The sequence below is a fragment of the Podarcis muralis genome, chromosome 2, assembly GCF_964188315.1.
Source record: "Podarcis muralis chromosome 2, rPodMur119.hap1.1, whole genome shotgun sequence".
Taxonomy (NCBI): domain Eukaryota; kingdom Metazoa; phylum Chordata; class Lepidosauria; order Squamata; family Lacertidae; genus Podarcis; species Podarcis muralis.
In genome coordinates this window covers 182625-205266 of record NC_135656.1, presented here as the reverse complement: position 1 = coordinate 205266, position 22642 = coordinate 182625, and positions in this window count along the sequence as shown.

Here is a 22642-nt window from a genome sequence, read left to right as displayed (position 1 = left end):
GACCAATCAAAGCTTATTCGTCTTTCTACGCATATGGAAGCGAAAAGACCGTGTTTTGTTATTTTGGTCTCATTACATACTTTTTGCGATTTCTGGGTTAATGTTGCATTAACACCAAAGAACACAACTTGAAATAAGCGAAATCCAAAATTCTTCTTTCTACGTACTTGGAACGCAAAACAACCTCTTTTGCATAGTTTAGACTTATTACACTTTGCTATTTGTGGGTGAATCAACAAAGAAAGAAAAATCAAAGCTGATTCGTCCACTTTCTATTGCGATGGAACCAAAACACCTATGCATGAATTGGGCTGATAACAAACATTTCAGTCTGCGATTTCTTGGTGAATGTGCATTCTAACCCCAAAAACACCAATTTGAAATAACCCCAATCAGAGTTTTAACATCTACTTTTATGCAGATGGAACCCAAAACGCCTTTTTGCTTTGGTTGGGGGCTACTCTGGTGCACACCCAAAAACCACCATGCGAATTGAAATAAGCCCAATCAAGGCTTATTCGTCTTTCTACGCATATGGAAGCGAAAAGACCATGTTTTGTTATTTTGGTCTCATTACATACTTTTTGCGATTTCTGGGTTAATATTGCGTTAACACCAAAGAACACAACTTGAAATAAGCGAAATCCAAAATTCTTCTTTCTACGTACTTGGAACGCAAAACAACCTCTTTTGCATAATTCAGACTTATTACACTTTGCTATTTGTGGGTGAATGAACAAAGAAAGAAAAATCAGATTCGTCCACTTTCTATTGCGATGGAAACAAAACACCTATGCATGAATTGGGCTGATAACAAAGATTTCAGTGTGGGATTTCTGGGTGAATGTGCATTCTAACCCCAAAAACACCAATTTGAAATAACCCCAATCAGAGCTTTAATATCTACTATTATGCAGATGGCACCCAGAACGCCTTTCTGCTTTGGTTGGGGGCTACTCTGGTGCACACCCAAAAATCACCATTCCAATTGAAATAAGCCCAATCATAGCTTATTCGTCTTCTTTACACGCATATGAAGTGAAAAGATGGTATTTTGTTATTTTGGTCTCATTACATACCTTTTGCGATTTCTGGGTTAATGTTGCATTCACACCAAAGAACACAACTTGAAATAAGCGAAATCCAAGATTCTTCTTTCTATGTAGTTGGAATCCAAAATAACCTGTTTTGCCGTGTTTAGACTTATTACACTTTGCTTTGCTATTTGTGGGTGAATGAACAAAGAAAGAAAAATCAAAGCTGATTTGTCCACTTTCTATTGCGATAGAACCAAAACAGCTATGCAGGAATTGGGCTGATAACAAACGTTTCACTGCGATTTCTTGGTGAATGTGCAAAAACACTGCAAAAACAACAATTTGAAATAAGCACATAGTTTTATGATCTTTTTGTGTAGAACCCAAAACTCCTTTTTGCTTTGGTTGGGGGCTACTCTGGTGCACACCCAAAAACCACCATGCGAATAGAAATAAGCCCAATCAAAGCTTATTCGTCTTTCTACGCATATGGAAGCGAAAAGACCGTGTTTTGTTATTTTGGTCTCATTACATACTTTTTGCGATTTCCGGGTTAATGTTGCATTAACACCAAAGAACACAACTTGGAATAAGCGAAATCCAAAATTCTTCTTTCCACGTACTTGGAACGCAAAACAACCTCTTTTGCATAGTTTAGACTTATTACACTTTGCTATTTGTTGGTGAATGAGCAAAGAAAGAAAAATCAAAGCTGATTCGTCCACTTTCTATTGCGATGGAAACAAAACACCTATGCATGAATTGGGCTGATAACAAACATTTCAGTCTGCGATTTCTGGGTGAATGTGCATTCTAACCCCTAAAACACCAATTTGAAATAACCCCAATCAGAGCTTTAACATCTACTTTTATGCAGATGGAACCCAAAACGCCTTTTTGCTTTGGTTGGGGGTGATTCTGGTGCACACCCAAACAACACCATTCCAATTGAAATAAGCCCAATCAAAGCTTATTCGTCTTCTTTCAACGCATATGGAAGCGAAAAGACGGTGTTTTGTTATTTTGGTCTCATTACATACCTTTTGCGATTTCTGGGTTAATGTTGCATTAACACCAAAGAACACAACTTGAAATAAGCGAAATCCAAGATTCTTCTTTCTATGTAGTTGGAATCCAAAATAACCTGTTTTGCCGTGTTTAGACACTTTGCTTTGCTATTTGTGGGTGAATGAACAAAGAAAGAAAAATCAAAGCTGATTTGTCCACTTTCTATTGCGATAGAACCAAAACAGCTATGCAGGAATTGGGCTAACAAACGTTTCTCTCTGCGATTTCTTGGTGATGTGCAAAAACACTGCAAAAACACCAATTTGAAATAAGCACATAGTTTTATCATCTTCTTTTTGTGTAGATGGAACCCAAAACTCCTTTTTGCTTTGGTTGGGGGCTACTCTGGTGCACACCCAAAAACAACCATGCGAATTGAAATAAGCCCAATCAAAGTTTATTCGTCTTTCTACGCATATGGAAGCGAAAAGACCGTGTTTTGTTATTTTGGTCTCATTACATACTTTTTGCGATTTCTGGGTTAATGTTGCATTAACACCAAAGAACACAACTTGGAATAAGCGAAATCCAAAATTCTTCTTTCTACGTACTTGGAACGCAAAACAACCTCTTTTGCATAGTTTAGACTTATTACACTTTGCTATTTGTGGGTGAATGAACAAAGAAAGAAAAATCAAAGCTGATTCGTCCACTTTCTATTGCGATGGAACCAAAACACCTATGCATGAATTGGCCTGATAAACATTTCAGTCTGCGATTTCTGAGTGAATGTGCATTCTAACCCCAAAAACACCAATTTGAAATAACCCCAATCAGAGCTTTAACATCTACTTTTATGCAGATGGAACCCAAAACTCCTTTTTGCTTTGGTTGGGGGCTACTCTGGTGCACACCCAAAAACCACCATGCGAATTGAAATAAGCCCAATCAAAGCTTATTCGTCTTTCTACGCATATGGAAGCGAAAAGTCCGTGTTTTGTTATTTTGGTCTCATTACATACTTTTTGCGATTTCTGGGTTAATGTTGCATTAACACCAAAGAACACAACTTGGAATAAGCGAAATCCAAAATTCTTCTTTCTACGTACTTGGAACGCAAAACAACCTCTTTTGCATAGTTTAGACTTATTACACTTTGCTATTTGTGGGTGAATCAACAAAGAAAGAAAAATCAAAGCTGATTCGTCCACTTTCTATTGCGATGGAACCAAAACACCTATGCATGAATTGGGCTGATAACAAACATTTCAGTCTGCGATTTCTTGGTGAATGTGCATTCTAACCCCAAAAACACCAATTTGAAATAACCCCAATCAGAGTTTTAACATCTACTTTTATGCAGATGGAACCCAAAACGCCTTTTTGCTTTGGTTGGGGGCTACTCTGGTGCACACCCAAAAACCACCATGCGAATTGAAATAAGCCCAATCAAGGCTTATTCGTCTTTCTACGCATATGGAAGCGAAAAGACCATGTTTTGTTATTTTGGTCTCATTACATACTTTTTGCGATTTCTGGGTTAATATTGCGTTAACACCAAAGAACACAACTTGAAATAAGCGAAATCCAAAATTCTTCTTTCTACGTACTTGGAACGCAAAACAACCTCTTTTGCATAATTCAGACTTATTACACTTTGCTATTTGTGGGTGAATGAACAAAGAAAGAAAAATCAGATTCGTCCACTTTCTATTGCGATGGAAACAAAACACCTATGCATGAATTGGGCTGATAACAAAGATTTCAGTGTGGGATTTCTGGGTGAATGTGCATTCTAACCCCAAAAACACCAATTTGAAATAACCCCAATCAGAGCTTTAATATCTACTATTATGCAGATGGCACCCAGAACGCCTTTCTGCTTTGGTTGGGGGCTACTCTGGTGCACACCCAAAAATCACCATTCCAATTGAAATAAGCCCAATCATAGCTTATTCGTCTTCTTTACACGCATATGAAGTGAAAAGATGGTATTTTGTTATTTTGGTCTCATTACATACCTTTTGCGATTTCTGGGTTAATGTTGCATTCACACCAAAGAACACAACTTGAAATAAGCGAAATCCAAGATTCTTCTTTCTATGTAGTTGGAATCCAAAATAACCTGTTTTGCCGTGTTTAGACTTATTACACTTTGCTTTGCTAGTTGTGGGTGAATGAACAAAGAAAGAAAAATCAAAGCTGATTTGTCCACTTTCTATTGCGATAGAACCAAAACAGCTATGCAGGAATTGGGCTGATAACAAACGTTTCACTGCGATTTCTTGGTGAATGTGCAAAAACACTGCAAAAACAACAATTTGAAATAAGCACATAGTTTTATGATCTTTTTGTGTAGAACCCAAAACTTTTTGCTTTGTTTGGGGCGATTCTGGTGCACACCCAAAAAACGCCATGCGAATTGAAATAAGCCAAATCAAACCTTTTTCGTCTTCTTTCTACGCATATGGAAGCGAAAAGACGGTGTTTTGCTATTTTGGTCTCATTACATACTTTTTGCGATTTCTGGGTTAATGTTGCATTCACACCAAAGAACACAACTTGAAATAAGCGAAATCCAAGATTCTTCTTTCTATGTAGTTGGAACGCAAAACAACCTCTTTTGCCTAGTTTAGACTTATTACACTTTGCTTTGCTATTTGTGGGTGAATGAACAAAGAAGAAAATCAAAGCTGATTCATCCACTTTCTATTGCGATGGAAAAAAAACACCGATGCATGAATTGGGCTGATAACAAACGTTTCACTGCGAATTCTTGGTGAATGTGCAAAAACACCGCAAAAACACCAATTTGAAATAAACACATAGTTTTATCATCTTCTTTTTGTGTAGATGGAACCCAAAACTCCTTTTTGCTTTGGTTGGGGGCTACTCTGGTGCACACCCAAAAACCACCATGCGAATTGAAATAAGCCCAATCAAAGCTTATTCGTCTTTCTACGCATATGGAAGCGAAAAGACCGTGTTTTGTTATTTTGGTCTCATTACATACTTTTTGGAATTTCTGGGTTAATGTTGCATTAACACCAAAGAACACAACTTGAAATAAGCGAAATCCAAGATTCTTCTTTCTATGTAGTTGGAATCCAAAATAACCTGTTTTGCCTTGTTTAGACTTATTACACTTTGCTTTGCTATTTGTGGGTGAATGAATAAATTAAGAAAAATGAAAGCTGATTTGTCCACTTTCTATTGCGAAAGTGCAAAACAGCTATGCATGAATTGGGCTGATAACAAACGTTTCACTCTGCGATTTCTTGGTGAATGTGCAAAAACACCGCAAAAACACCAATTTGAAAGAAGCACATAGTTTTATGATCTTCTTTTTGTGTAGATGGAACCCAAAACTCCTTTTTGCTTTGGTTGGGGGCTACTCTGGTGCACACCCAAAAACCACCATGCGAATAGAAATAAGCCCAATCAAAGCTTATTCGTCTTTCTACGCATATGGAAGCGAAAAGACCGTGTTTTGTTATTTTGGTCTCATTACATACTTTTTGCGATTTCCGGGTTAATGTTGCATTAACACCAAAGAACACAACTTGGAATAAGCGAAATCCAAAATTCTTCTTTCCACGTACTTGGAACGCAAAACAACCTCTTTTGCATAGTTTAGACTTATTACACTTTGCTATTTGTTGGTGAATGAGCAAAGAAAGAAAAATCAAAGCTGATTCGTCCACTTTCTATTGCGATGGAAACAAAACACCTATGCATGAATTGGGCTGATAACAAACATTTCAGTCTGCGATTTCTGGGTGAATGTGCATTCTAACCCCTAAAACACCAATTTGAAATAACCCCAATCAGAGCTTTAACATCTACTTTTATGCAGATGGAACCCAAAACGCCTTTTTGCTTTGGTTGGGGGTGATTCTGGTGCACACCCAAACAACACCATTCCAATTGAAATAAGCCCAATCAAAGCTTATTCGTCTTCTTTCAACGCATATGGAAGCGAAAAGACGGTGTTTTGTTATTTTGGTCTCATTACATACCTTTTGCGATTTCTGGGTTAATGTTGCATTAACACCAAAGAACACAACTTGAAATAAGCGAAATCCAAGATTCTTCTTTCTATGTAGTTGGAATCCAAAATAACCTGTTTTGCCGTGTTTAGACACTTTGCTTTGCTATTTGTGGGTGAATGAACAAAGAAAGAAAAATCAAAGCTGATTTGTCCACTTTCTATTGCGATAGAACCAAAACAGCTATGCAGGAATTGGGCTAACAAACGTTTCACTCTGCGATTTCTTGGTGATGTGCAAAAACACTGCAAAAACACCAATTTGAAATAAGCACATAGTTTTATCATCTTCTTTTTGTGTAGATGGAACCCAAAACTCCTTTTTGCTTTGGTTGGGGGCTACTCTGGTGCACACCCAAAAACAACCATGCGAATTGAAATAAGCCCAATCAAAGTTTATTCGTCTTTCTACGCATATGGAAGCGAAAAGACCGTGTTTTGTTATTTTGGTCTCATTACATACTTTTTGCGATTTCTGGGTTAATGTTGCATTAACACCAAAGAACACAACTTGGAATAAGCGAAATCCAAAATTCTTCTTTCTACGTACTTGGAACGCAAAACAACCTCTTTTGCATAGTTTAGACTTATTACACTTTGCTATTTGTGGGTGAATGAACAAAGAAAGAAAAATCAAAGCTGATTCGTCCACTTTCTATTGCGATGGAACCAAAACACCTATGCATGAATTGGCCTGATAAACATTTCAGTCTGCGATTTCTGAGTGAATGTGCATTCTAACCCCAAAAACACCAATTTGAAATAACCCCAATCAGAGCTTTAACATCTACTTTTATGCAGATGGAACCCAAAACTCCTTTTTGCTTTGGTTGGGGGCTACTCTGGTGCACCCCCAAAAACCACCATGCGAATTGAAATAAGCCCAATCAAAGCTTATTCGTCTTTCTACGCATATGGAAGCGAAAAGACCATGTTTTGTTATTTTGGTCTCATTACATACTTTTTGCGATTTCTGGGTTAATATTGCATTAACACCAAAGAACACAACTTGAAATAAGCGAAATCCAAAATTCTTCTTTCTACTTACTTGGAACGCAAAACAACCTCTTTTGCCTTCTTTAGACTTATTACACTTTGTTTTGCTATTTGTGGGTGAATGAACAAAGAAAGAAAAATCAAAGCTGATTCATCCACCTTCTATTGCGATGGAACCAAAACACCGATGCATGAGTTGGGCTGATAACAAACATTTCAGTCTGCGATTTCTGGGTGAATGTGCATTCTAACCCCAAAAACACCAATTTGAAATAACCCCAATCAGAGCGTTAACATCTACTTTTATGCAGATGGAACCCAAAACGCCTTTTTGCTTTGGTTGGGGGTGATTCTGGTGCACACCCAAACAACACCATTCCAATTGAAATAAGCCCAATCAAAGCTTATTCGTCTTCTTTCAACGCATATGGAAGCGAAAAGACGGTGTTTTGTTATTTTGGTCTCATTACATACCTTTTGCGATTTCTGGGTTAATGTTGCATTAACACCAAAGAACACAACTTGAAATAAGCGAAATCCAAGATTCTTCTTTCTATGTAGTTGGAATCCAAAATAACCTGTTTTGCCGTGTTTAGACTTATTACACTTTGCTTTGCTATTTGTGGGTGAATGAACAAAGAAAGAAAAATCAAAGCTGATTTGTCCACTTTCTATTGCGATAGAACCAAAACAGCTATGCAGGAATTGGGCTGATAACAAACGTTTCACTCTGCGATTTCTTGGTGAATGTGCAAAAACACTGCAAAAACACCAATTTGAAATAAGCACATAGTTTTATGATCTTTTTGTGTAGATGGAACCCAAAACTCCTTTTTGCTTTGTTTGGGGCGATTCTGGTGCACACCGAAAAAACACCATGCGAATTGAAATCAAACCTTATTCGTCTTCTTTCTACGCATATGAAAGTGAAAAGAGGGTGTTTTGTTATTTTGGTCTCATTACATACTTTTTGCGATTTCTGGGTTAATGTTGCATAAACACCAAAGAACACAACTTGAAATAAGCGAAATCCAAGATTCTTCTTTCTATGTAGTTGGAACGCAAAACAACCTCTTTTGCCTAGTTTAGACTTATTACACTTTGCTTTGCTATTTGTGGGTGAATGAACAAAGAAGAAAATCAAAGCTGATTCATCCACTTTCTATTGCGATGGAAAAAAAACACCGATGCATGAATTGGGCTGATAACAAACGTTTCACTGCGAATTCTTGGTGAATGTGCAAAAACACCGCAAAAACACCAATTTGAAATAAGCACATAGTTTTATCATCTTCTTTTTGTGTAGATGGAACCCAAAACTCCTTTTTGCTTTGGTTGGGGGCTACTCTGGTGCACACCCAAAAACCACCATGCGAATTGAAATAAGCCCAATCAAAGCTTATTCGTCTTTCTACGCATATGGAAGCGAAAAGACCGTGTTTTGTTATTTTGGTCTCATTACATACTTTTTGGAATTTCTGGGTTAATGTTGCATTAACACCAAAGAACACAACTTGAAATAAGCGAAATCCAAGATTCTTCTTTCTATGTAGTTGGAATCCAAAATAACCTGTTTTGCCTTGTTTAGACTTATTACACTTTGCTTTGCTATTTGTGGGTGAATGAATAAATTAAGAAAAATGAAAGCTGATTTGTCCACTTTCTATTGCGAAAGTGCAAAACAGCTATGCATGAATTGGGCTGATAACAAACGTTTCACTCTGCGATTTCTTGGTGAATGTGCAAAAACACCGCAAAAACACCAATTTGAAAGAAGCACATAGTTTTATGATCTTCTTTTTGTGTAGATGGAACCCAAAACTCCTTTTTGCTTTGGTTGGGGGCTACTCTGGTGCACACCCAAAAACAACCATGCGAATTGAAATAAGCCCAATCAAGGCTTATTCGTCTTTCTACGCATATGGAAGCGAAAAGACCGTGTTTTGTTATTTTGGTCTCATTACATACTTTTTGCGCTTTCTGGGTTAATATTGCATTAACACCAAAGAACACAACTTGAAATAAGCGAAATCCAAAATTCTTCTTTCTACGTACTTGGAACGCAAAACAACCTCTTTTGCATAGTTTAGACTTATTACACTTTGCTATTTGTGGGTGAATGAACAAAGAAAGAAAAATCAAAGCTGATTCGTCCACTTTCTATTGCGATGGAAACAAAACACGTATGCATGAATTGGGCTGATAACAAACATTTCAGTCTGCGATTTCTGGGTGAATGTGCATTCTAACCCCAAAAACACCAATTTGAAATAACCCCAATCAGAGCTTTAACATCTACTTTTATGCAGATGGAACCCAAAACGCCTTTTTGCTTTGGTTGGGGGCTACTCTGGTGCACACCCAAAAAACACCATGCCAATTGAAATAAGCGCAATCATAGCTTATTCGTCTTCTTTCCACGCATATGGAAGTGAAAAGACGGTATTTTGTTATTTTGGTCTCATTACATACCTTTTGCGATTTCTGGGTTAATGTTGCATTAACACCAAAGAACACAACTTGAAATAAGCGAAATCCAAGATTCTTCTTTCTATGTAGTTGGAATCCAAAATAACCTGTTTTGCCTTGTTTAGACTTATTACACTTTGCTTTGCTATTTGTGGGTGAATAAATAAATTAAGAAAAATCAAAGCTGATTTGTCCACTTTCTATTGCGATACAACCAAAACAGCTATGTATGAATTGGGCTGATAACAAACGTTTCACTCTGCGATTTCTTGGTGAATGTGCAAAAACACCGCAAAAACACCAATTTGAAAGAAGCACATAGTTTTATGATCTTCTTTTTGTGTAGATGGAACCCAAAACTCCTTTTTGCTTTGGTTGGGGGCTACTCTGGTGCACACCCAAAAACCACCATGCGAATAGAAATAAGCCCAATCAAAGCTTATTCGTCTTTCTACGCATATGGAAGCGAAAAGACCGTGTTTTGTTATTTTGGTCTCATTACATACTTTTTGCGATTTCCGGGTTAATGTTGCATTAACACCAAAGAACACAACTTGGAATAAGCGAAATCCAAAATTCTTCTTTCCACGTACTTGGAACGCAAAACAACCTCTTTTGCATAGTTTAGACTTATTACACTTTGCTATTTGTTGGTGAATGAGCAAAGAAAGAAAAATCAAAGCTGATTCGTCCACTTTCTATTGCGATGGAAACAAAACACCTATGCATGAATTGGGCTGATAACAAACATTTCAGTCTGCGATTTCTGGGTGAATGTGCATTCTAACCCCTAAAACACCAATTTGAAATAACCCCAATCAGAGCTTTAACATCTACTTTTATGCAGATGGAACCCAAAACGCCTTTTTGCTTTGGTTGGGGGTGATTCTGGTGCACACCCAAACAACACCATTCCAATTGAAATAAGCCCAATCAAAGCTTATTCGTCTTCTTTCAACGCATATGGAAGCGAAAAGACGGTGTTTTGTTATTTTGGTCTCATTACATACCTTTTGCGATTTCTGGGTTAATGTTGCATTAACACCAAAGAACACAACTTGAAATAAGCGAAATCCAAGATTCTTCTTTCTATGTAGTTGGAATCCAAAATAACCTGTTTTGCCGTGTTTAGACACTTTGCTTTGCTATTTGTGGGTGAATGAACAAAGAAAGAAAAATCAAAGCTGATTTGTCCACTTTCTATTGCGATAGAACCAAAACAGCTATGCAGGAATTGGGCTAACAAACGTTTCACTCTGCGATTTCTTGGTGATGTGCAAAAACACTGCAAAAACACCAATTTGAAATAAGCACATAGTTTTATCATCTTCTTTTTGTGTAGATGGAACCCAAAACTCCTTTTTGCTTTGGTTGGGGGCTACTCTGGTGCACACCCAAAAACAACCATGCGAATTGAAATAAGCCCAATCAAAGTTTATTCGTCTTTCTACGCATATGGAAGCGAAAAGACCGTGTTTTGTTATTTTGGTCTCATTACATACTTTTTGCGATTTCTGGGTTAATGTTGCATTAACACCAAAGAACACAACTTGGAATAAGCGAAATCCAAAATTCTTCTTTCTACGTACTTGGAACGCAAAACAACCTCTTTTGCATAGTTTAGACTTATTACACTTTGCTATTTGTGGGTGAATGAACAAAGAAAGAAAAATCAAAGCTGATTCGTCCACTTTCTATTGCGATGGAACCAAAACACCTATGCATGAATTGGCCTGATAAACATTTCAGTCTGCGATTTCTGAGTGAATGTGCATTCTAACCCCAAAAACACCAATATGAAATAACCCCAATCAGAGCTTTAACATCTACTTTTATGCAGATGGAACCCAAAACTCCTTTTTGCTTTGGTTGGGGGCTACTCTGGTGCACCCCCAAAAACCACCATGCGAATTGAAATAAGCCCAATCAAAGCTTATTCGTCTTTCTACGCATATGGAAGCGAAAAGACCATGTTTTGTTATTTTGGTCTCATTACATACTTTTTGCGATTTCTGGGTTAATATTGCATTAACACCAAAGAACACAACTTGAAATAAGCGAAATCCAAAATTCTTCTTTCTACTTACTTGGAACGCAAAACAACCTCTTTTGCCTTCTTTAGACTTATTACACTTTGTTTTGCTATTTGTGGGTGAATGAACAAAGAAAGAAAAATCAAAGCTGATTCATCCACCTTCTATTGCGATGGAACCAAAACACCGATGCATGAGTTGGGCTGATAACAAACATTTCAGTCTGCGATTTCTGGGTGAATGTGCATTCTAACCCCAAAAACACCAATTTGAAATAACCCCAATCAGAGCGTTAACATCTACTTTTATGCAGATGGAACCCAAAACGCCTTTTTGCTTTGGTTGGGGGTGATTCTGGTGCACACCCAAACAACACCATTCCAATTGAAATAAGCCCAATCAAAGCTTATTCGTCTTCTTTCAACGCATATGGAAGCGAAAAGACGGTGTTTTGTTATTTTGGTCTCATTACATACCTTTTGCGATTTCTGGGTTAATGTTGCATAAACACCAAAGAACACAACTTGAAATAAGCGAAATCCAAGATTCTTCTTTCTATGTAGTTGGAATCCAAAATAACCTGTTTTGCCGTGTTTAGACTTATTACACTTTGCTTTGCTATTTGTGGGTGAATGAACAAAGAAAGAAAAATCAAAGCTGATTTGTCCACTTTCTATTGCGATAGAACCAAAACAGCTATGCAGGAATTGGGCTGATAACAAACGTTTCACTCTGCGATTTCTTGGTGAATGTGCAAAAACACTGCAAAAACACCAATTTGAAATAAGCACATAGTTTTATGATCTTTTTGTGTAGATGGAACCCAAAACTCCTTTTTGCTTTGTTTGGGGCGATTCTGGTGCACACCGAAAAAACACCATGCGAATTGAAATCAAACCTTATTCGTCTTCTTTCTACGCATATGAAAGTGAAAAGAGGGTGTTTTGTTATTTTGGTCTCATTACATACCTTTTGCGATTTCTGGGTTAATGTTGCATAAACACCAAAGAACACAACTTGAAATAAGCGAAATCCAAGATTCTTCTTTCTATGTAGTTGGAACGCAAAACAACCTCTTTTGCCTAGTTTAGACTTATTACACTTTGCTTTGCTATTTGTGGGTGAATGAACAAAGAAGAAAATCAAAGCTGATTCATCCACTTTCTATTGCGATGGAAAAAAAACACCGATGCATGAATTGGGCTGATAACAAACGTTTCACTGCGAATTCTTGGTGAATGTGCAAAAACACCGCAAAAACACCAATTTGAAATAAGCACATAGTTTTATCATCTTCTTTTTGTGTAGATGGAACCCAAAACTCCTTTTTGCTTTGGTTGGGGGCTACTCTGGTGCACACCCAAAAACCACCATGCGAATTGAAATAAGCCCAATCAAAGCTTATTCGTCTTTCTACGCATATGGAAGCGAAAAGACCGTGTTTTGTTATTTTGGTCTCATTACATACTTTTTGGAATTTCTGGGTTAATGTTGCATTAACACCAAAGAACACAACTTGAAATAAGCGAAATCCAAGATTCTTCTTTCTATGTAGTTGGAATCCAAAATAACCTGTTTTGCCTTGTTTAGACTTATTACACTTTGCTTTGCTATTTGTGGGTGAATGAATAAATTAAGAAAAATGAAAGCTGATTTGTCCACTTTCTATTGCGAAAGTGCAAAACAGCTATGCATGAATTGGGCTGATAACAAACGTTTCACTCTGCGATTTCTTGGTGAATGTGCAAAAACACCGCAAAAACACCAATTTGAAAGAAGCACATAGTTTTATGATCTTCTTTTTGTGTAGATGGAACCCAAAACTCCTTTTTGCTTTGGTTGGGGGCTACTCTGGTGCACACCCAAAAACAACCATGCGAATTGAAATAAGCCCAATCAAGGCTTATTCGTCTTTCTACGCATATGGAAGCGAAAAGACCGTGTTTTGTTATTTTGGTCTCATTACATACTTTTTGCGCTTTCTGGGTTAATATTGCATTAACACCAAAGAACACAACTTGAAATAAGCGAAATCCAAAATTCTTCTTTCTACGTACTTGGAACGCAAAACAACCTCTTTTGCATAGTTTAGACTTATTACACTTTGCTATTTGTGGGTGAATGAACAAAGAAAGAAAAATCAAAGCTGATTCGTCCACTTTCTATTGCGATGGAAACAAAACACGTATGCATGAATTGGGCTGATAACAAATGTCAGGGGTTCAGGAGCAGAGGCAAGGGCAAGGGAGGAAACAGAGAGCGAAGGGGAGGAGGCAGAAGAAAGGATGAGCGATGACGACGACCCGAGATCTCCGAGTCTCTCCAGTGAGTCGGAGGATTCACAGAAAGGAGCACCAGTGGCCAAGGCAAGGGGGGAGTTTAGGGGGGCACCCCAGGGAGATAGAGCCAGAGGGGAATCAGAGGAGAGCAGTTGGAGATCGGGTCCAGCGTCACCGCCAGAGAACAGGGAAGAGGAAAGGAGCCAGGGGGCAAGCGCTGGCAGCTCACAGCAGGAGGGAGGGCACGAGTCAGGGGTGGCCACACCTCCATCTGGGAGCGAAGAAACGGTTAGACGGAAGGTGGAAGGTTGGGCGCGCGCGCCAAGTTCAAATGCACAGGAAGGAGGCGCAGTAGGCAGCCCGGAAAGAGAGCCGGGTCCTAAAGCCCGGCGCAAGGAGACAGGAGAGTCCGGGGGGTCAGCGTCCGAAGAATCCCGGAAGGAAGAGACCCAGGGGGGCAGAGGGACCCAGAGAAGAACAGTCAGGCGGAAAAGGTGGAGCAGGGCTAGGATATTAAGTTGGTGTACGAGGGGCGGAGATTCAGACGGAGCTTCGCCGATCTAGCTACTAGACGTAGGGTTGCACGCAGCAGCTTGAGAATGGAAACTGTAACTCAATAAAGACTTTTACTTAATGACCGTTGGCTAGCGTGATCCTCTGTGAGCTAGGATCTTGAAGCAACCCTGACAGTAAGCTCCGTCTCCTGTATTGTGGGCATCTACAGCCTCGAGGAGAGGAGAGAAGCAGGTGCCTACTAGTGAGCTCACGAACGGCAGCCGACATGACGGCTGAACAGCAGATAGCGGAACTCAGAGAAGCAGTGTCACAGCTGAATGCCGAGGCTCTCGCATCCAGGAAGAGAGAGGAGGACGCAGCTGCCGCCTACAGGGATCTCCAGGTCAGGTTGGAAGTGCTTACGAAGCAAGGGCAACAGACACCCAAACCAGAGGGGATTGGGTTGGGGAGACGCACAGGCGGTCTGGTCTCTCACTTCGATGGGAACCTGCAACAGTATCCCAATTTTAAAGCAGACGTACTGTGTGCACTGCAGCTGCTGAGTAAAGATTTTAGAGATGAGCAAGAGAAAGTGGGGTTCATCATGTCTTATTTGCATGGGGATGCCAGAGCATGGCTGCGCAATTTATGGAGGGATAACGATCCGGCGCTCCAAAATGCGAATGCCTTTATTAAAGCGATGGATGCGTGTTTTTTATCAAGCATTGACGTGGATCTTGCTCGGCAACAGATTCATGGACTGAAGCAGGGAAGGGCCAGCGTACGGCAGTACCATGCCCGCTTTTTCGCCTTGGCCAGTGCCCTAGAATGGGACAGAGATGCGACCCCTGTAAGAGACCTTTTCTGGGAGGGACTAAACAGCTCTGTAAAAGATGAGATTGCGAGGGGGGAGAGACCCCGGACCACCCAGGAGGTCGTGCAGAGGGCGCTGGCAGTGGGGGTACGGCTGGAAGGACGTCCGTGGAGCACGGACGAAGGGCGTGGAGGGCGCGAACCAGCCAGGGGCTCCTCCTTCTTTCCCAGAGAAGCAGCACGTACGCAATCCACGCCTCCGCCAGGGGGAGGAGCTGAACCGATGGAGGTTGGAGGTGCCAGGGCTCAGTCAGCAACCAGAGCCCTAGCACCAGCAGCAGTGAAAGCGAAGCCTCCTAGAGGGAACAGGAAGTGTTACGTCTGTGAGGAGCCAGGGCATATGGCGAAAGAGTGTCCCCAGAGGCTCCACAAGCTCACTGCAGCCTCAGCAATGGCGACTGCAGCAACGCAGCAAGGAGAACCACAACAGGGAAACGACGCTGTCTGGCTGGAGGAAGAGGCACTGGGGCCCAGCCAGACGTATTAATGATGCAGTCCCCAGAGATTTTACAGCCCGTGAACCCCCTCCCGCCCAAACCAGTGGTGAGGCTCACCGCGTCGCTCCAGCTGCCCAATGGCATCACCATGGACGTGCCAATCACCATTGACTCAGGCAGCAATGCGGACTTTATGGGGCAGGACTTTGTCAACCAGCATGCTATACAGTTGCTGCCGGCCACACTGCCCCTGCAGGTGGTCACGGTGGATGGCAGGGAGCTGCTAGGAGGGCAAGTGGTGCAGCAGACGCCACCGATGGTGATGCGACTTGGGAATCACCAAGAAGTCATCAGCTTCAACGTCACTCAATTGTCGGACACGCCCATTGTGTTGGGCATGAGTTGGCTGGACAAACACAGCCCAACGCTGGCTTGGTACCAGAGGCAGCTGACCTTCGGCTCTTCCTTTTGTGCTGAACACTGCATCGTGCCCAGGCAGGAAGGAGAGGAAGAGGAGTCACAGCTACTGCTAGGCACGCTGCAAGCGATTCCCCACAAGTACGCAGAATTTTTGGAAGTTTTCTGCGAGAAGGAGGCAGACAGGCTACCCCCTCACAGGCCATATGACTGCAAGATTGACCTGCTGCCAGGGGCGGCGCTGCCTAAGGGGAGACTGTATTCCATGTCAGAGGACGAGCTGCAAGAACTCAAGGAGTTCATAGATCATAATTTGGAGCGCGGTTTCATCCGAGAGTCCAAGGCGGTGGGAGGCAGCCCGGTGTTCTTCGTTAAGAAGCGGGATACGCCCCAAAAGAGGCTCGTAGTGGATTACAGGATCTTGAACAGTGTGACTAAGCCGTCGGACTTCCCCATGCCCCGAATTGACGACCTCCTCGCAAAGGTGCGGAAGGGCAGAGTGTTCACCAAATTGGATCTGCGAGGTGCGTACAACCTCATTCGCATGCGGGAGGGAGACGAGTGGAAAACAGCCATGTTCACGCCACTGGGGACCTACGAATATAGAGTTATGCCTTTTGGATTGCAAAATGGCTCCCACGTTTTTCAAGCATTCATGCATCACGTGTTGGCGGGACTTCTCTACAAGACGTGCGTCTGTTTCTTAGATGACATCCTGATCTTTTCGGAGTCGCAACAGGAGCATGACAAACACGTCAAGGAAGTACTGAACAGGCTGAAGCACCATAGGCTCTACGCCAAGCTGGAGAAGTGCCAATTTGACGTGACGGAGGTGGATTTTCTGGGCTACAAGCTGTCTGACAAGGGGCTCGCCATGGACAGCGCCAAGGTTCGAGCGGTGTTGGATTGGAAGAGCCCGCGCAACCGGAAGGAGGTCCAACGGTTTGTCGGCTTTGCGAACTTCTATCGCAAGTTTATCAAGGGCTTCGCTATGCAGACGGCGGCCATCACTGACACGCTTAGCTCCAAGAAGAAGAAGTTCATTTGGACAGAGCAGGCGGAACAGTCCTTTCAGGCACTCAAGCGTCTCTTCGCGTCGGAAGAGCAGCTGCTTCATGTCAACCCCAGCAAGCCGATGAGGGTGGAGACTGACGCCTCGGACAGAGCCGTGGGGGCGGTCCTGCTGCAGAAAGACCCGCAGGGGGTGTGGCGACCGGGAGCGTTTTACTCCAGGAAGCTCAGCAAGTCCGAGCAGAACTACACCATATGGGACAGGGAGTTGCTGGCCATTCATGCAGCGTTCAAGGCGTGGAGGCACTTTCTGATCGGCGCCAAGCACACGGTGCAGGTTTGCACGGACCACAAGAACCTAGAGCACTGGCGCACGGCACAGTTCCTGAACCAAAGGCAGATACGTTGGGCCGAGTTCTTTGCGAACTTCGACTTCCGAATAGAGTATGTCCCGGGGGACACCAACATCATGGCGGACGCTCTCTCCCGCAAGCCACAGTATCTGGAGGAAGCAACGCCAGCGGCCGCCATGCACATCTTCGCACCAACAGTGTGGGCGTGCGCCGCGGCAACCGTGGATCTGGAGGCGGTGCGACGAGCGTTGCAGGGGGACTCCTTCGCGCAAGCAAAGATCTCAGAGGTGCAAAGGGGCAAAGCAGCGGCCGACGGTTTCCAGCTAAGAGATGGATTGCTCATCCGTAAAGGGGCCATCTACGTGCCGGGAGACGAACTTCGCGCCAAGGTGCTGCAGCAGCTGCACGACGCGCCCACTGCAGGGCACTTCGGCAAGGAGAAGACGGTGGAACTAGTAGCCAGGGATTTCTGGTGGCCTGGAATGAGAAGGGAGGTCGCGGACTACGTGGCGAGGTGTGACACCTGCCAGAGGGCGAAGCCAGTGCTTAGACCGCCGGCCGGACTGTTGGAACCGCTGCAAACTCCGGCCGAACCTTGGGAGAGGGTGGCCCTGGACTTTGTCACGGATCTGCCCAGCTCGAGGGGCAAGACGGCAGTGCTGGTGGTGGTGGACTTGTTCTCCAAGATGGCACATTTCATTCCGTGTGCGAAGGTGGCCACGGCGGAACAAACCGCCAAACTGTTCATAGACCACGTGTTCAAGGTTCACGGTCTGCCACGGTCTATTCTGTCCGACCGGGGGCGGCAGTTCATCTCAAATTTCTGGCAGCGGCTGATGGGCTTCCTGAACGTCAAGATCAACCTGGCGTCGGCGAGACACCCGCAAACCAACGGGCAAGCAGAGCGGGTCAATGCCATCATGCAGCAGTACTTGAGGTGTTATGCAAATCAACAGCCTGCGACGTGGGTGGATTACCTGCCGCTCGCCGAGTTCGCTTACAACAACACGAAGCACGTGTCCACGGGGGTCACACCGTTCTTCGCCAACAACGGGAGGCACCCCAGAACCTTCCCGGGACTGGAAAGGCGGGGGGAAGGGGAGCCGCAGACGGCAGATGCGTTCGCGTCGGAACTGCAGGAAGTCCACGATCAGCTGAGGCGCCACCTGGAGCTGGCCAAGCACGCATACAAGGTACAAGCGGACAAACGCAGAAGGGTTGGCGAAGAGCTACACGTGGGGGACTGGGTCTGGTTAGCAGCCCACGCAGTGCCGGCCAGGTCGTTGGCCAAGAAGAAACTAGGGCATAAGCAACTGGGGCCCTATCAAGTCGAAGAGCAGGTCAACCCGGTGGCCTTCAGGCTGGCGCTTCCGGAGGGTTCCAGAATGCATCCGGTATTCCACAGATCGGTGCTCACTCCCTACAAGGCACCGCACAGGTTTCAGGAACCCGGAACGGCGCAGAGTCCGGCCAGAGACAGAACAGGGCACGCAGGAGTGGCACAGAAGGAGCGCATCAACGAAGTCACAGAGATTTTGGATTCCAGATGGGGGGAAGAAGGGGTAGAATACTTTCTCGCCAGGGAGGGCACCCCGGCCAGTGCGAACAGTTGGGTGCCGGACTACGCCTTGGACGAACCTCTGCTCAAAGACGAGTTTCATGCCCTCTTCCCACATAGACCGATGCCAGCAGACTTTTTCGACGACTGGCTTTTCACACCCACGCTTTCGGGCAGCACGTTCCGGGGGTTCGACTCGGACGAGGACCCGATACGAGACGTCCGTTCCCCGGAGGGGTCGCCCTCGGGATCTGCCTCAGAACCCTCGTATTGGTGGGACGACAAACCAGAGGAACAGTGGCGCAGGAAGTGGCAAGAAGGTCCAGGCCGAGCAACGCCGCCTGGAGGAAGCGAGGGAGAGACGGACATGGACATTTTCGGGGACGATCCAGGTTTCGAGCACGGCGGCACAGAGAAGGAAGCAGAGGTGACCGTCGTCGACGAGAGAAGGGAGGAAGAACCGGAAGACTTCGGAGGGAGGCCCGCTACGGGAACCGAACGGTACCCGACATTCGTCTCCTTGACGCAGCAGCACCCAGCTCCAGCACCGGAAGGAGGGGAAGGGGGAGTGGGGGGCTTCGAGGGGGGGATGGATGTCAGGGGTTCAGGAGCAGAGGCAAGGGCAAGGGAGGAAACAGAGAGCGAAGGGGAGGAGGCAGAAGAAAGGATGAGCGATGACGACGACCCGAGATCTCCGAGTCTCTCCAGTGAGTCGGAGGATTCACAGAAAGGAGCACCAGTGGCCAAGGCAAGGGGGGAGTTTAGGGGGGCACCCCAGGGAGATAGAGCCAGAGGGGAATCAGAGGAGAGCAGTTGGAGATCGGGTCCAGCGTCACCGCCAGAGAACAGGGAAGAGGAAAGGAGCCAGGGGGCAAGCGCTGGCAGCTCACAGCAGGAGGGAGGGCACGAGTCAGGGGTGGCCACACCTCCATCTGGGAGCGAAGAAACGGTTAGACGGAAGGTGGAAGGTTGGGCGCGCGCGCCAAGTTCAAATGCACAGGAAGGAGGCGCAGTAGGCAGCCCGGAAAGAGAGCCGGGTCCTAAAGCCCGGCGCAAGGAGACAGGAGAGTCCGGGGGGTCAGCGTCCGAAGAATCCCGGAAGGAAGAGACCCAGGGGGGCAGAGGGACCCAGAGAAGAACAGTCAGGCGGAAAAGGTGGAGCAGGGCTAGGATATTAAGTTGGTGTACGAGGGGCGGAGATTCAGACGGAGCTTCGCCGATCTAGCTACTAGACGTAGGGTTGCACGCAGCAGCTTGAGAATGGAAACTGTAACTCAATAAAGACTTTTACTTAATGACCGTTGGCTAGCGTGATCCTCTGTGAGCTAGGATCTTGAAGCAACCCTGACAACAAACATTTCAGTCTGCGATTTCTGGGTGAATGTGCATTCTAACCCCAAAAACACCAATTTGAAATAACCCCAATCAGAGCTTTAACATCTACTTTTATGCAGATGGAACCCAAAACGCCTTTTTGCTTTGGTTGGGGGCTACTCTGGTGCACACCCAAAAAACACCATGCCAATTGAAATAAGCGCAATCATAGCTTATTCGTCTTCTTTCCACGCATATGGAAGTGAAAAGACGGTATTTTGTTATTTTGGTCTCATTACATACCTTTTGCGATTTCTGGGTTAATGTTGCATTAACACCAAAGAACACAACTTGAAATAAGCGAAATCCAAGATTCTTCTTTCTATGTAGTTGGAATCCAAAATAACCTGTTTTGCCTTGTTTAGACTTATTACACTTTGCTTTGCTATTTGTGGGTGAATAAATAAATTAAGAAAAATCAAAGCTGATTTGTCCACTTTCTATTGCGATACAACCAAAACAGCTATGTATGAATTGGGCTGATAACAAACGTTTCACTCTGCGATTTCTTGGTGAATGTGCAAAAACACCGCAAAAACACCAATTTGAAAGAAGCACATAGTTTTATGATCTTCTTTTTGTGTAGATGGAACCCAAAACTCCTTTTTGCTTTGGTTGGGGGCTACTCTGGTGCACACCCAAAAACCACCATGCGAATAGAAATAAGCCCAATCAAAGCTTATTCGTCTTTCTACGCATATGGAAGCGAAAAGACCGTGTTTTGTTATTTTGGTCTCATTACATACTTTTTGCGATTTCCGGGTTAATGTTGCATTAACACCAAAGAACACAACTTGGAATAAGCGAAATCCAAAATTCTTCTTTCCACGTACTTGGAACGCAAAACAACCTCTTTTGCATAGTTTAGACTTATTACACTTTGCTATTTGTTGGTGAATGAGCAAAGAAAGAAAAATCAAAGCTGATTCGTCCACTTTCTATTGCGATGGAAACAAAACACCTATGCATGAATTGGGCTGATAACAAACATTTCAGTCTGCGATTTCTGGGTGAATGTGCATTCTAACCCCTAAAACACCAATTTGAAATAACCCCAATCAGAGCTTTAACATCTACTTTTATGCAGATGGAACCCAAAACTCCTTTTTGCTTTGGTTGGGGGCTACTCTGGTGCACCCCCAAAAACCACCATGCGAATTGAAATAAGCCCAATCAAAGCTTATTCGTCTTTCTACGCATATGGAAGCGAAAAGACCATGTTTTGTTATTTTGGTCTCATTACATACTTTTTGCGATTTCTGGGTTAATATTGCATTAACACCAAAGAACACAACTTGAAATAAGCGAAATCCAAAATTCTTCTTTCTACTTACTTGGAACGCAAAACAACCTCTTTTGCCTTCTTTAGACTTATTACACTTTGTTTTGCTATTTGTGGGTGAATGAACAAAGAAAGAAAAATCAAAGCTGATTCATCCACCTTCTATTGCGATGGAACCAAAACACCGATGCATGAGTTGGGCTGATAACAAACATTTCAGTCTGCGATTTCTGGGTGAATGTGCATTCTAACCCCAAAAACACCAATTTGAAATAACCCCAATCAGAGCGTTAACATCTACTTTTATGCAGATGGAACCCAAAACGCCTTTTTGCTTTGGTTGGGGGTGATTCTGGTGCACACCCAAACAACACCATTCCAATTGAAATAAGCCCAATCAAAGCTTATTCGTCTTCTTTCAACGCATATGGAAGCGAAAAGACGGTGTTTTGTTATTTTGGTCTCATTACATACCTTTTGCGATTTCTGGGTTAATGTTGCATAAACACCAAAGAACACAACTTGAAATAAGCGAAATCCAAGATTCTTCTTTCTATGTAGTTGGAATCCAAAATAACCTGTTTTGCCGTGTTTAGACTTATTACACTTTGCTTTGCTATTTGTGGGTGAATGAACAAAGAAAGAAAAATCAAAGCTGATTTGTCCACTTTCTATTGCGATAGAACCAAAACAGCTATGCAGGAATTGGGCTGATAACAAACGTTTCACTCTGCGATTTCTTGGTGAATGTGCAAAAACACTGCAAAAACACCAATTTGAAATAAGCACATAGTTTTATGATCTTTTTGTGTAGATGGAACCCAAAACTCCTTTTTGCTTTGTTTGGGGCGATTCTGGTGCACACCGAAAAAACACCATGCGAATTGAAATCAAACCTTATTCGTCTTCTTTCTACGCATATGAAAGTGAAAAGAGGGTGTTTTGTTATTTTGGTCTCATTACATACCTTTT